This window comes from Nelumbo nucifera, chromosome 1, assembly GCF_055504915.1.
Source record: "Nelumbo nucifera cultivar China Antique chromosome 1, China Antique-T2T, whole genome shotgun sequence".
NCBI lineage: Eukaryota > Viridiplantae > Streptophyta > Magnoliopsida > Proteales > Nelumbonaceae > Nelumbo > Nelumbo nucifera.
In genome coordinates, this window is record NC_142649.1 from 47,723,838 (window position 1) to 47,734,951 (window position 11,114).

The following is an 11,114-nucleotide window of genomic DNA, read 5'->3' on the forward strand; positions in this document are numbered from 1 at the left end:
GCTAGATAACCGAAGTGGGGGGCTCCTCACTTTGTCATTGCCCCGAATTGTTGCCCAGTACTCAGGGCAATTTTATGATGTACGCCGAGGTGAGCGACATAGTAGGGTATATGCCCGACCTGTCTGCTCACGGGCTACTTAAATAGATGTCGGTTGTCCCTAACGAGTTCATCCTGTTTTATGCCAGAGCGGGCTATGCATCATAGGGTTCATACCTGAGCTGCCTACGCCTTGGGCATTAAAAGTACTTTGCCTATGCCGATGAGGCGACTAGGTCTTATATGGTGCCAAGGTCTTTCGTGAGCTCGGCGCTTTTAGCCCTTAGGCTGAGGGAGTGACTCATAGTCCACTCTCCTTTGGAGTTCGCCCATGCCAAGGAGGCGATTGGGTCTTATGTGGCCGAGGTCTTTTTGTTAGCTCGGCATCTTGGCCCTTTGGCCTTGAGGGGGGCGACTCGCAGTCCACTCCCTAGCTCGACAATTATAGATAGTAATGCCTTAGGTTGACGATGTTCCATGCCCAGGGTACCTGTTTTCCTTCTAAGGTTTCAAGCTCGTACGTACCTTCCCCGAGCTGCTGCTTTACTCGGTAGGGTCCTTCCCAATTCGGTCCGAGCATACCAACACAAGGCTTAGGCACCATAACTTTGCGAAGAACCAGGTCTCCAACGCGGAGATTCTACTTCTTGACTCTAGCGTTATAGTACCGAGCTACTCTCTGCTGGTAGGTCGCGGTCCTAATGTATGCAAGGTCCCGTACTTCTTCAAGTAGGTCGAGGTTGGTGCGTAGCTCGCTCTCATTCGCTTCTTTGTCGTGTTCCTCCAAGCGTAGTGTAGGCACATCGATCTCGGCTGGGATCACTGCCTCCGTGCCGTAGGTGAGGTTGAAGGGAGTCTCACCCGTGGCGGTCTTCACAGTGGTCTGATAAGCCCAAAGTATGATGGGTAGCTCGTCAACCCATAATCCTTTAGCTCGGGCTAAGCGTGCCTTCAGTCCGTGGAGGATGGCCCTGTTCGTGACTTCCGCTTGGCCGTTGTCTTGAGGGTGTGCCACTGAGGTGAAATTCTATTGTATCCCCATGTCTTTGCACCAGTTTTGGAACTTTATGTCTTCGAACTGCTTGTCGTTGTCAGAGATAAGTACTCGAGGTAGTCCGAAACAACAAACTATATTCCTCTAGAAGAAGTTTTGTATGGTTTGTGTTGTGATCGTTGCAAGAGGTTCGGCCTCCACCCACTTCGTGAAGTAGTCCACTGCTACCACTAGGAATCTCCTCTGTCCTGTCACTGGCGGGAATGGTCCAAGTATGTCGATTCCCCACTATGCGAAGGGCCATGGGCTGGTGAGATACTTTAGGTCGGCAGCGGGTTGGTGGTGGATGTTGGCGTGCCTTTGACATTTGTCACATCTTTTGACGAACCCAATCGCATCTGCCTTCATCGTTGGCCAGTAGTAGCCCTGCTGTAGCACTTTTTTGGCGAGAGCCCTGCCCCCCAGGTGTCCGCCGCACAAACCCTCATGAGTGCCGCGGAGTACAAGCTCAGCCTCGGAAGGTCATAAGCAGCGCAGATAAGGGAGCGTGTAGGATCTTTAATACAGCCATCTGTTTATCATGGCATATTTAGCTACCTGATGCTCTACCCTTCTGGCGGCATTACGGTCTACAGGGAGGGTCCCGTGGAGCAGATAGCTTGCGAGTGGATCAATCCAGCTCGGCTCTGCTTGCGCAACAGGAGCGACCTCTTCTGCCCCCCCCCCCCAAGAATGCTAGGCCGAGGCAAGTTCTCTATGTACACGATTCTCATGGTGTTGTCACTTGTGCTAGCAAATCGAGATAGGGCATCGGCCTCAGCATTCTCGGACCTCAAGATCTACCTGATGAAGTAGGACTGGAAGTTGCGCAAAGCTTCTCTGAGTTTGGCTAGGTAAGCGACCATGGTGGGTTCGTGGGCTTCATAGTCACCGGCGACCTGGTTGACCACGAGCTGGGAATCGCTGCAGATAATGAGGTGTTTAGCTCGCACTTTGCTTGCTAAGGTGAGCCCGGTTATCAACGCTTTGTATTCTGCTTCATTGTTGGATGCAGCAAACTCGAACCGAATTGTGTACTCTAGTTTCACCCTGCTTGGCCCGTACAGAATGATTCCAGCGACTCTACCTTGTTGATTTGATGAGTCATCCACATGGAGGATCTAGGGTTGGGCCTTGATGGCTTACAATGCTAAAGGTACATTCAGCGAAAAAGTCAGCCAAGGCTTGGGCCTTGATGGCAGTTCAGGGCTCGTACTGGATGTTGTACTCGCTGAGCTCGACGGCCCACTTCATTAGTCTACCGGAAACCTTGGGCTTGAGCAAGACCTGCTTCAGAGGTTTGTTGGTGAGGGCGACGATGGTATGAGCTTGGAAGTATGGCCAAAGCTTCCGAGCTGCGATGACTAACGTGTATGCCAACTTTTCGATTTCTGGATACCTCGTTTCTGCTTCCTACAAAACTTTGCTAACATAGTAGATGGGTCGTTGAACCCGATATACTTCTTTTATCAGTACCGAGCTGACTACCTCATCACTCGCGGAGAGGTACAACTTCAAAATATCTCCCTCCTCGGGTCGGGTCAAAATCGGGATGCTGGTGAGGTACCTTTTGAGCTCGTTGAAAGCGAGCTGGCACTCTTCAGTCCATTCGAAGTCTTTGCTTCTTTTGATTGCCTTGAAGAAAGGCAGGCAGCAATATGCCGATTTAGACATGAAACGGCTTAGGGCGGCTATACGACCGTTCAACCTCTGAACCTCTTTCAATTTACGGGGCGGTCTCATATCTAGGATGACCTTAGTTTCTCAAGGTTGGCCTCGATACCACGTCGGTTAATGATGTAACCCAGGAACTTACCCGAAGTGACACCGAAGATGCATTTATTGGGATTCAATTTCATATTGTACTTACGCAAAATTTAAAAAACACAATACAAGTCTTTTATTAAATCATTTGAAAATTGAGTTTTGATAACCATGTCATCTACATAACACTCTACTGTCTTGCTGATCAATGGCTCAAACAATCGGTTTACAAGTCTTTGAAAAGTTTCCCTGGCATTTTTCAGTCTGAAGGTAATGACCTTGTAACAGTACAGACCTAGCTCGGTTATAAAGGCCATTTTTTCCTCAGCGGCAGGGTCCATTCTGATCTGGTTGTAGCCTGAATAAGCATCCAGGAAGCTCAGCAACTCGTGCCCTGAGGTCGCATCCACCAAACGGTCAATCTTGGGTAGTGGGAAGCAGTCCTTTGGGCAAGCTCGATTCAGGTCGGTATAGTCGACGCACATGCGCCACTTACCATTGGCCTTTTTTACCAGAATGGGGTTAGCCACCCAGCTCGGGTAATGGACCTCCCTGATGAAATCAGTTGCAAGGAGTTTCCCGACCTCCTCGTCAACTATTCTCCAGCGCTCTGGGGCTAAGTTGCGTTTCTTCTGTCTAACAGGCCTAACTACAGGATCATTGTGCAACTTGTGAGTGATTATTCTAGAGTCTATGTTGGGCATCTTTGCCGCAGACCATGCAAAAACATCTAAGTTTTGAAGTAAGAAGCTTACCAGTTGAGATCGTAGAGGCTCCTCAATCGAAGCGCCAATCTGGAGAGTCTTGCCTGGATCCTCTACTTAAACGGGTATAGAGGCCGTCTTTTCTATTGGTGAAGCTCGCTCCTCATGGTACTCTGTGGGTCGCTCCAACTCGAGGTTGTCTGCTGCCTTGGTTTTCCTTTTGAGGGTGGTGACATAGCATTTGCGAGACTCGAGCTGGTCACCTCGTGCTACCCCAACTCCAAAGTCCGTGGGGGACTTCATGGCCAAGTAATAGGTGGACACCATTGTGCATAAAGCGTGGGTGATAGGCCGACCTATTATGGCATTGTACGGGGAGGGAGTTGCGACCACTAGGAAAGTGTGGTCAAATCTCACTATGCTAGGTCAGGTACCGACCTCCATAGGTACTGTGACTCTTCCCAAGGGCCTGACTTCCTCTCCACTGAAGCCTACCAAGGAAGTGTTTGCGGGCTTGATGTCGCTCTCCTGAAGCTGCAGCTTGTTGAATGCATCTTTGAAGAGTATGTCCGCCGAGCTGCTGGAGTCGACTAGGACGCGCTTCACCTCGAAATCATTAATTCTCATCTTTATGACGAGCGCGTCATTGTGGGGGTACTGGACTCTATGTGTATCGTCTTCGGTGAAGAAAATGGGTTCTTCTAACCTCGGCCGCTTTGGAGGATTCTGTTCTTCTCTTTTGATCTCGCGAGCTGATGTTTTCGCCACGGCTGAGGTGCAGCTCACGACAATTGATCCGCTGGTGATCATATGTATTACTCCTTGAACTAGCCTCTCTTCGGGAGCTGTCTCTGTGACTGCTCATTCTGCCTATTGTTGGACTCGGGAACATCTCTATTTTGCTCCCCCTGCTGACCTATTTGACTTTTATTATCATTTAGTACAAAATTTTTCAGATATCTGCGACGGATAAGTTCTTCTATCTTGTCACGGAGGTTTTTACAATTCTTGGTTCTATGACCGTGATCTCTGTGAAAGTGGCAGTATACATTTTTGTTCCTTGTGTTTGGGTCTCCTCTCATCCGAGGTGGCCACTTCACGTAAGAAGTGTCCTTGATCGCCAAGAGGATTTTTGTTCGCTTCGCGTTCAAGGGAGTGTAATTTCTTTCAGCTTGAGGAGCTTGGGAATGCTGATCCAGTTTTCCTCCTCGGACTGACTTGTCTTTCTTTCTCTTGTTGTCCCCGTTAGTTGAGGTCTCACCTTCTCTTTTCCTCTTCTTTGGTGGATTCTCGCTCTTTTGGTTCATCTCTTCCTCTGTTCCGATGAACTGGTTAGTGAGCTTGAGAAACTCTGTGACATCTTTTGGTTTGTTAGCAACCATGTGCCACTTGAATTCTTTGTGGGTGATTCCTCTCTTTACAACTGTAAGTCTCACAGCGGGGTCTAGATCAGGAATCTGCAAGCATGCGTCATTGAAACGCTTGATGTAACTCCGGATGGATTCTCCCTCCCTTTGGACTATTCCGAGGAGGCTTTCCTGGGACCTCGGGCACCTCTTACTAGTGATGAAGTGCGAGGTGAAGATCTATAAGAACTGGGCCCTACTCTTAATCATCTCGGGCACAAGGTTTCTACACCATGTGCGAGCTACCCCCTTAAAAGTTGTGGAGAAAGCAACGCACATGCAGGATTCATCTGCTCCGGCCAGGTGCATTTGAGATTGAAATGAATCTACATGGTCGTTTGGATCGAACGACCCATCATACTTGTCTAAGGGAGGTACCTTGAAATCCTTTGGCATTGGAGTGGCCAAGAGTTCGGGAGATAGAGGAGACGACACAGACAGGAGCGGAGTGGTCTTCACGGTCCCCGAGCTTGCCTCTTCTTTTCCCTTAGGCAGTTCGGGGGAGTTCTGGATTGCTGCTCAGCGAGCTCTGCGGCGTCGCCTTTGCTGCTTCTTTACCGGTTTCGCGTTAGTGCTACTAGCCTTAGTATTGTTAGGTACCATTCTCACTGGCAACTGCTTGGACTACTAACGACGACTGCTGTGGACTGAAAGGCCTTGTCGGGAGTCCACGACGAGAGCCCCAAACCGGTTCTCCACAAGTGGAACTTCGAATTGCGAAGGTCGAGGTGAAGCGGGCCTGGCGGGCTGGGTGCCTCCCGACCTACTTACTTGCTGCGAGGTGGGAGGAGTAATCTGTCTCTCCCTCCTGCCGCGGGACGAGACTTGACTCCCCAGAAGGTTATGGATTTGGGAGGTCTCTCCCCGGCGAGGAGGGCATTCGCTATGACGGCGAGGCTTGGTTTGCTGTGTAGCCGGATTCCGAGGTGGAACAGGCTGTTGATTCTGCGGCAGCAGGGGGAACTGTTGCTGATACTGCTGCTGATAGACTTGGTGGAGGACTTGCTGCTGGTACAACTGAAATTGTTGGACCTACTGCATTTGGGCATGCATGGCCCGCATGCAGTGCACCAGGTCGTCGAGTTGATTCTGTCCGGCCACCGGGAGAATAATAGAGGGCTCTACGAAAGTCATACCTACTGCAGGAGGGAGTGGTGCGTTCACCGGTGTAATGACTTGAGGCACGTTCAGTGTGGGGATCCCGTCTGCAGAGAGGGGTACGGTGAATTTTCCAATGCACACGGTTGGGACCTGGAGTTGGCTTCCAGAGATGTTCATGTCAATGCTGCGTCCAGCGTTGTTGGAAGATGCCATGGAAACTGGATATGAAATGCTTTGTGGAAAAGGGCTTTTTGAAGCAATTCCCACAGACGGGGCCAATTGATACTGCACAATCTGGCTGCTCCTAGCTGGTGGTGACTTAACTTCCAGTAGACAATGGACGTGGAGAGTTTGCACAGAGAATCAGAGAACCCGGGGGTGCTCACCCGGTGAGGTCGCTCCGATGCTTAAGTCAGTACATGCGAGCTGAGAGTAATTAAAGAGCAAGAGAGCTAGTAAGTAGTAAAATGCCGTACCTTGGGCCCCAAGAGGGAGGCCTTTATATAATGGAGTCCTTGCGGGCTTTACAGAGTAGTTCCGTGATCTTTGCCATGATAGAATTTGTTTCCGTGTTATCTGGAGATAACATTATCAGTTGATAAGGCTAATCACTTCCGCCCAAATCGGACGGGGAGATAATGCTTAGTTGTTGCGAGACATGATCCCGCAGAATTCGGGAACCGTTGGAGTGACTTTCGGGATTATGTTGAGGGCAGATCGGTATACCCGAGCTGGTTTCTACCTTGAACTGATGTTCTCGAGCTAAGGGTCGTACACCTCGAATCAGTCTTGTCGCATAGAAGGCCTTCTCCTTAGCTCGAGATGAGTACTGAGGTGCCCTTAGCTTGGGTTAGTGGAGTATTACTTTGTAGCGAGTTGGCTATGCCGACTCCCATGTCGAATCCCGTCCACGTGTCCCCTTATTATAAGGTCGGGTCAAATCACCCTCCATCAATTGATCCTTTATTTTTCCCCATTCCTTGCTCTCTTGTTAACTGTACGTCTCTCCTTCCTCCTTTTCCTTTTCCCAACAATCTCATTAAGCCATATGATCATCAGGGCTCTAATCCATCTCTATTAGCCACGCCATCATGGTTATCAATTTCACAATTGTGACAAGGCATCTTCCCAAAACCGACCAACGTATAGCTGTAGGAAACCCATCACAATGGTTTCCTTTTCCTTCCTTTCTTCCTTGTTTCCAAAACAACATCATTCTTCCCATGTAAAACAAAACTCTGAAAAAATGACTACAGAGACTCTTCCCCTGTTTACAATTGTTCTACCGAATTCCGTTAATTGAAAGTGACAAAAGAGTGAAATCGGTTTTCTTCCACTAAGCTTTGTCAACTTGTTCTTTCAACTATTTGCAGTAAGATATAATTTTCTTTGGTAAGTATGGAATATTAGAAAACAACTTCTATTAGAAACAACTCTGTCGTAAGATACGATTCTCTTTATTGTTTTTATTTCATGCTTTGACAACTAATTGTATTCAACCTCATTTTTTCATATCTGTCTTTTTTTCTTCCATGCTTTGAGACCTAACAGACCTAGAAATTGTGTTTTTATTTATATTTTGAGAACTAACTAACCCAGAAACCGATGGTAACAAGATATTTGTGTTAATCCCATCTCTTCCAGATTTTCATTTGAAGCTTCTCCTTATGTCCTTACTTCATTCAGAAGTTTTTTAGATTTGTAAGGGAGAGAAAGAAATAGGAGTTCAACCCCACTTCTTCTAGCTAAGACCAAAAAAAAAGGAAAAAAGTTCTAACTTAATCCTCGAATATTTCATTTATTTTAGTTTAATTCGTCAACTTTAAGTCGGCAGTCATCTCTGGGAGGTTTATCAGTGACCAATGATTCATTTCCTCGTCCAAATTTTCAAAGGACCGCTACTGTTACCAATTAATGAGTATCTAATTAATTAATAATCATCACATTAATAACAATTTCTACTGTACATTAATTAACTTTGTTAATTATTACATTAATTAACAATAACTTAAGTCAATTATTTGCTTTAATTAATTTATATTTTTCTAATGTACCATGTTAATTAATTAACAGTACCTAATAGTAATTAATTTTTCTAATTAACATTAATTAACTCAGTTATTTAAGTCAATTGTCATAATTAATGAAAATTCATGATAATTATCAGTAAATAATTACTAATACTTACCAGTAAATAATTATTGATAATTAACATTAATTACTGAAATATTATAAGTAAATAATTACTAAAAAATAGTTACTAGTAATAATTACTAAAAATTAATTAGTGATATTTATCGGTAAATAATTAATCAATGCTAATTACTGAAATAATTATCAGTAAATAATTACTTAAGATAGTAAATAATTAATGAAAATTAGTGAAAATACGTAAAAATTAGTCAAAATTAGTGATAATTAATGAGTAAATTAGTGAAAATAATTAACAATAAAAAATTACTAATATTTACTAGTAAATATGGATAAGTGATAATTAGGTCTACGTAGAGAGTCCCCTCTTTCCCTCTCTCTCACCTATTCTACTGTTAATTTTTACGGTTTACAAATCCAACAAGTAACAAGGAGAAGGCCTTCTATGCGACAAGACTGATTCAGCCTACTTGATTTCTCCAGGTTGCTCTCTTATTTTTTCTCTCTCCCTTTTCCCTCTCTCTAATTTCTTCTCATTAAACTCAAATAAATTGCCACCAAGTTCTCTAAGAGACAAGATGGTGCCCCCACAAAGCATTGCCCCACGTACCCATCCCCTCTGATATTTGGGAACATCTCCCCATGACAATTACAAGACAAGAGATGTTCCTATAAACTCCTCTAGCTGTTTTGTTTTAGATATAACAAATTTTAATGATATAAACCATGGAGAATGCTCTTTAATTTATTTTATAGCTATATCCATTTGTTTTCCTACATTAATTGTCTTGTTGTCCATGGTGTATGTGCTAATTGAAAATGGATATTTAATCTTAGCATATATGCTGCAAATAGAACAATTCATTTGTTTTTTGTATATATAGTAATTTGTATTGCAATAGAGAAATGATATTAAATTTTTATTTTTTTTATCATCATATTGGATTTGAGTTTTCTTTCTTTTTTTTTTTTTTGAAATAAAGGATTTGAGTTTTCGGTGCAATGGTAAAGCATATATTCATATCGCATCAGTATCAAGATGCCAATTGTTCTTTTGGTGAAGTCTTTACTGATAAATCTGATTAATAAACATAATAATCAATATATAATATATTGCTTTCATAGCTCACTTGGTTAGAGCACCCGTTTAGTAAGCGGGAGGTCTTGAATTCAAATCTCAATGAAAGCATATTTTTCAGTGAAATTGTCTGAAATTCACCACATAGCCAAACCCAATAGAAGATCTTACCCTATTTTGCAGTTATTGATGCAATTTTTGAGGCTACTAAGTGGTCCCAGCTATCTTCTTCCCCAATCTTCCCCAAACAGTTTGAAGCTGTAACAAAGTGAATGATCCCTCGTTGAGATGATGATGCTCAATGTAATTAATTAACAGCAACATTCATCTGGTGATTCATCTCTGCTTTTGTGCCATTGGCCAGTTGCTTCGTCTCCAAATTGTGTTGAGATTGAAACCCATCACCTAAATTAAATTAATTTCCTTTAAATGCTTTTTATTAACCAATGCAGCCACCAAAATCCAGCGTGTGAGAATGAATCCATCACCGATTCAATGGAGAGCTAAGAGCAGAAGGGGGATCCATAGTTATTTCTGGTTCGTATTCTCCATGAGTTTGTTTGTCCTTGCCATGAGTACATTTGTCATTCATCTTCGATGAGAAATTAAGAAAGAAGCCAAAACTCCCCGTCGTCCATGTCCTCTACCATTTTAGAAGCCCAAAAGGGAAAAAGGGAACAGATAGGGAAATCATGAACCGGAATGGGTTTTAAAGGCGTGAGTGTTGGCGGTTGCTGCATTTGAAGAGATGAGGGATCCATCCTATGGACGCCCAAAGATTGCGGAATAAGGGGCGAATTTCAAAAATTTTATCTCTCCCTTCAACTGGGAATCGTATTCCCTATTTAGAAAATCATATTTTCAAGGATCAATCTTGAACCATAAACTGAACCAGATCTGAACCAAAAGGAGTGGGAGAGGATTATACCTGATACGGAGAAATACTATCTCCCAATGGAGGTGTTCACGCCCAAGGAAGGATCCAAAATCTGCTCCCACTGAAGATGGCGCAGTGAAGGATGGAGCAGAATCAGCAATGTTCTTCAAAAGAACTTGACCCTTCGCAAGAATCAACTGGACGGCTTGTGAGTACAGCTCCAATCAATCTTTTCCCAAAAGATTGAAATCAAGATCCAATCTTGATTGCTCCCAAGAACTGGAGATCGAATTGAAGGAATGGCAATGGCAGGAAGGTGGCGGCAGGAGAGAATTCGCAGTATGCAGGAAATCTCTCAATCTCTCTTTCTTTAAGAGAAGAATGCTGTTGATGATCTAAAAGGCTGCCGCCCCCTTCCCCTTTTATAATCTCAAAGGGATCAGCTCCTAATCAGATTAGGAGTTGCTAATCCAAATCATATTTGGGTTAGAAGTCCCTTAGTGATAAGGGATAATCCTTATCTTATATGCAAATCAGATAAGCTGTCTCCTAATCTAATTAGGAGGTTTCCAGATATAAATCTTATTTAGATCTTGGACTCTCTGAGTGGATAGGGTCTAAGCCCAATCCTTTTAGCTGACCCACTTCAGAATTCGCCCCCTTTAAATGACTGATCAAATCAGCCCAGTTCGAAATGGGCTTAAGGCCCATTAAGGTTATGTACTCAAAAACCTTCCAAATTGCTGCTCAGTTGGGCTTCCTTGTATGGCGTGGGACCCAAGCATTGATCTACACATCAGCCACATGGGTTCAGCCCACCCTTTGTTACAAGGCCTAGCCGAATGCACTGCTGAAGACAGTGTACCCCCTGAAACCCATCAAATGAGCTCTATGGGCCCAACACTTACACTAAGTGGTCCCTGGGCCAAGCCACCTTGTAACACCCAGGGACTGTGGGCAGA

The 11,114-nt window shown here is 44.5% G+C and overlaps 1 non-coding gene across 1 annotated transcript; it reads left to right on the top strand.

The window, feature by feature from the left end:
- The first annotated feature begins 9,312 nt into the window (after positions 1 to 9,312).
- Positions 9,313 to 9,386, top strand: TRNAT-AGU (transfer RNA threonine (anticodon AGU)). Its single transcript has one exon. It is a non-coding gene; the product is annotated as a tRNA-Thr (tRNA).
- The last annotated feature ends 1,728 nt before the right edge of the window (positions 9,387 to 11,114 follow it).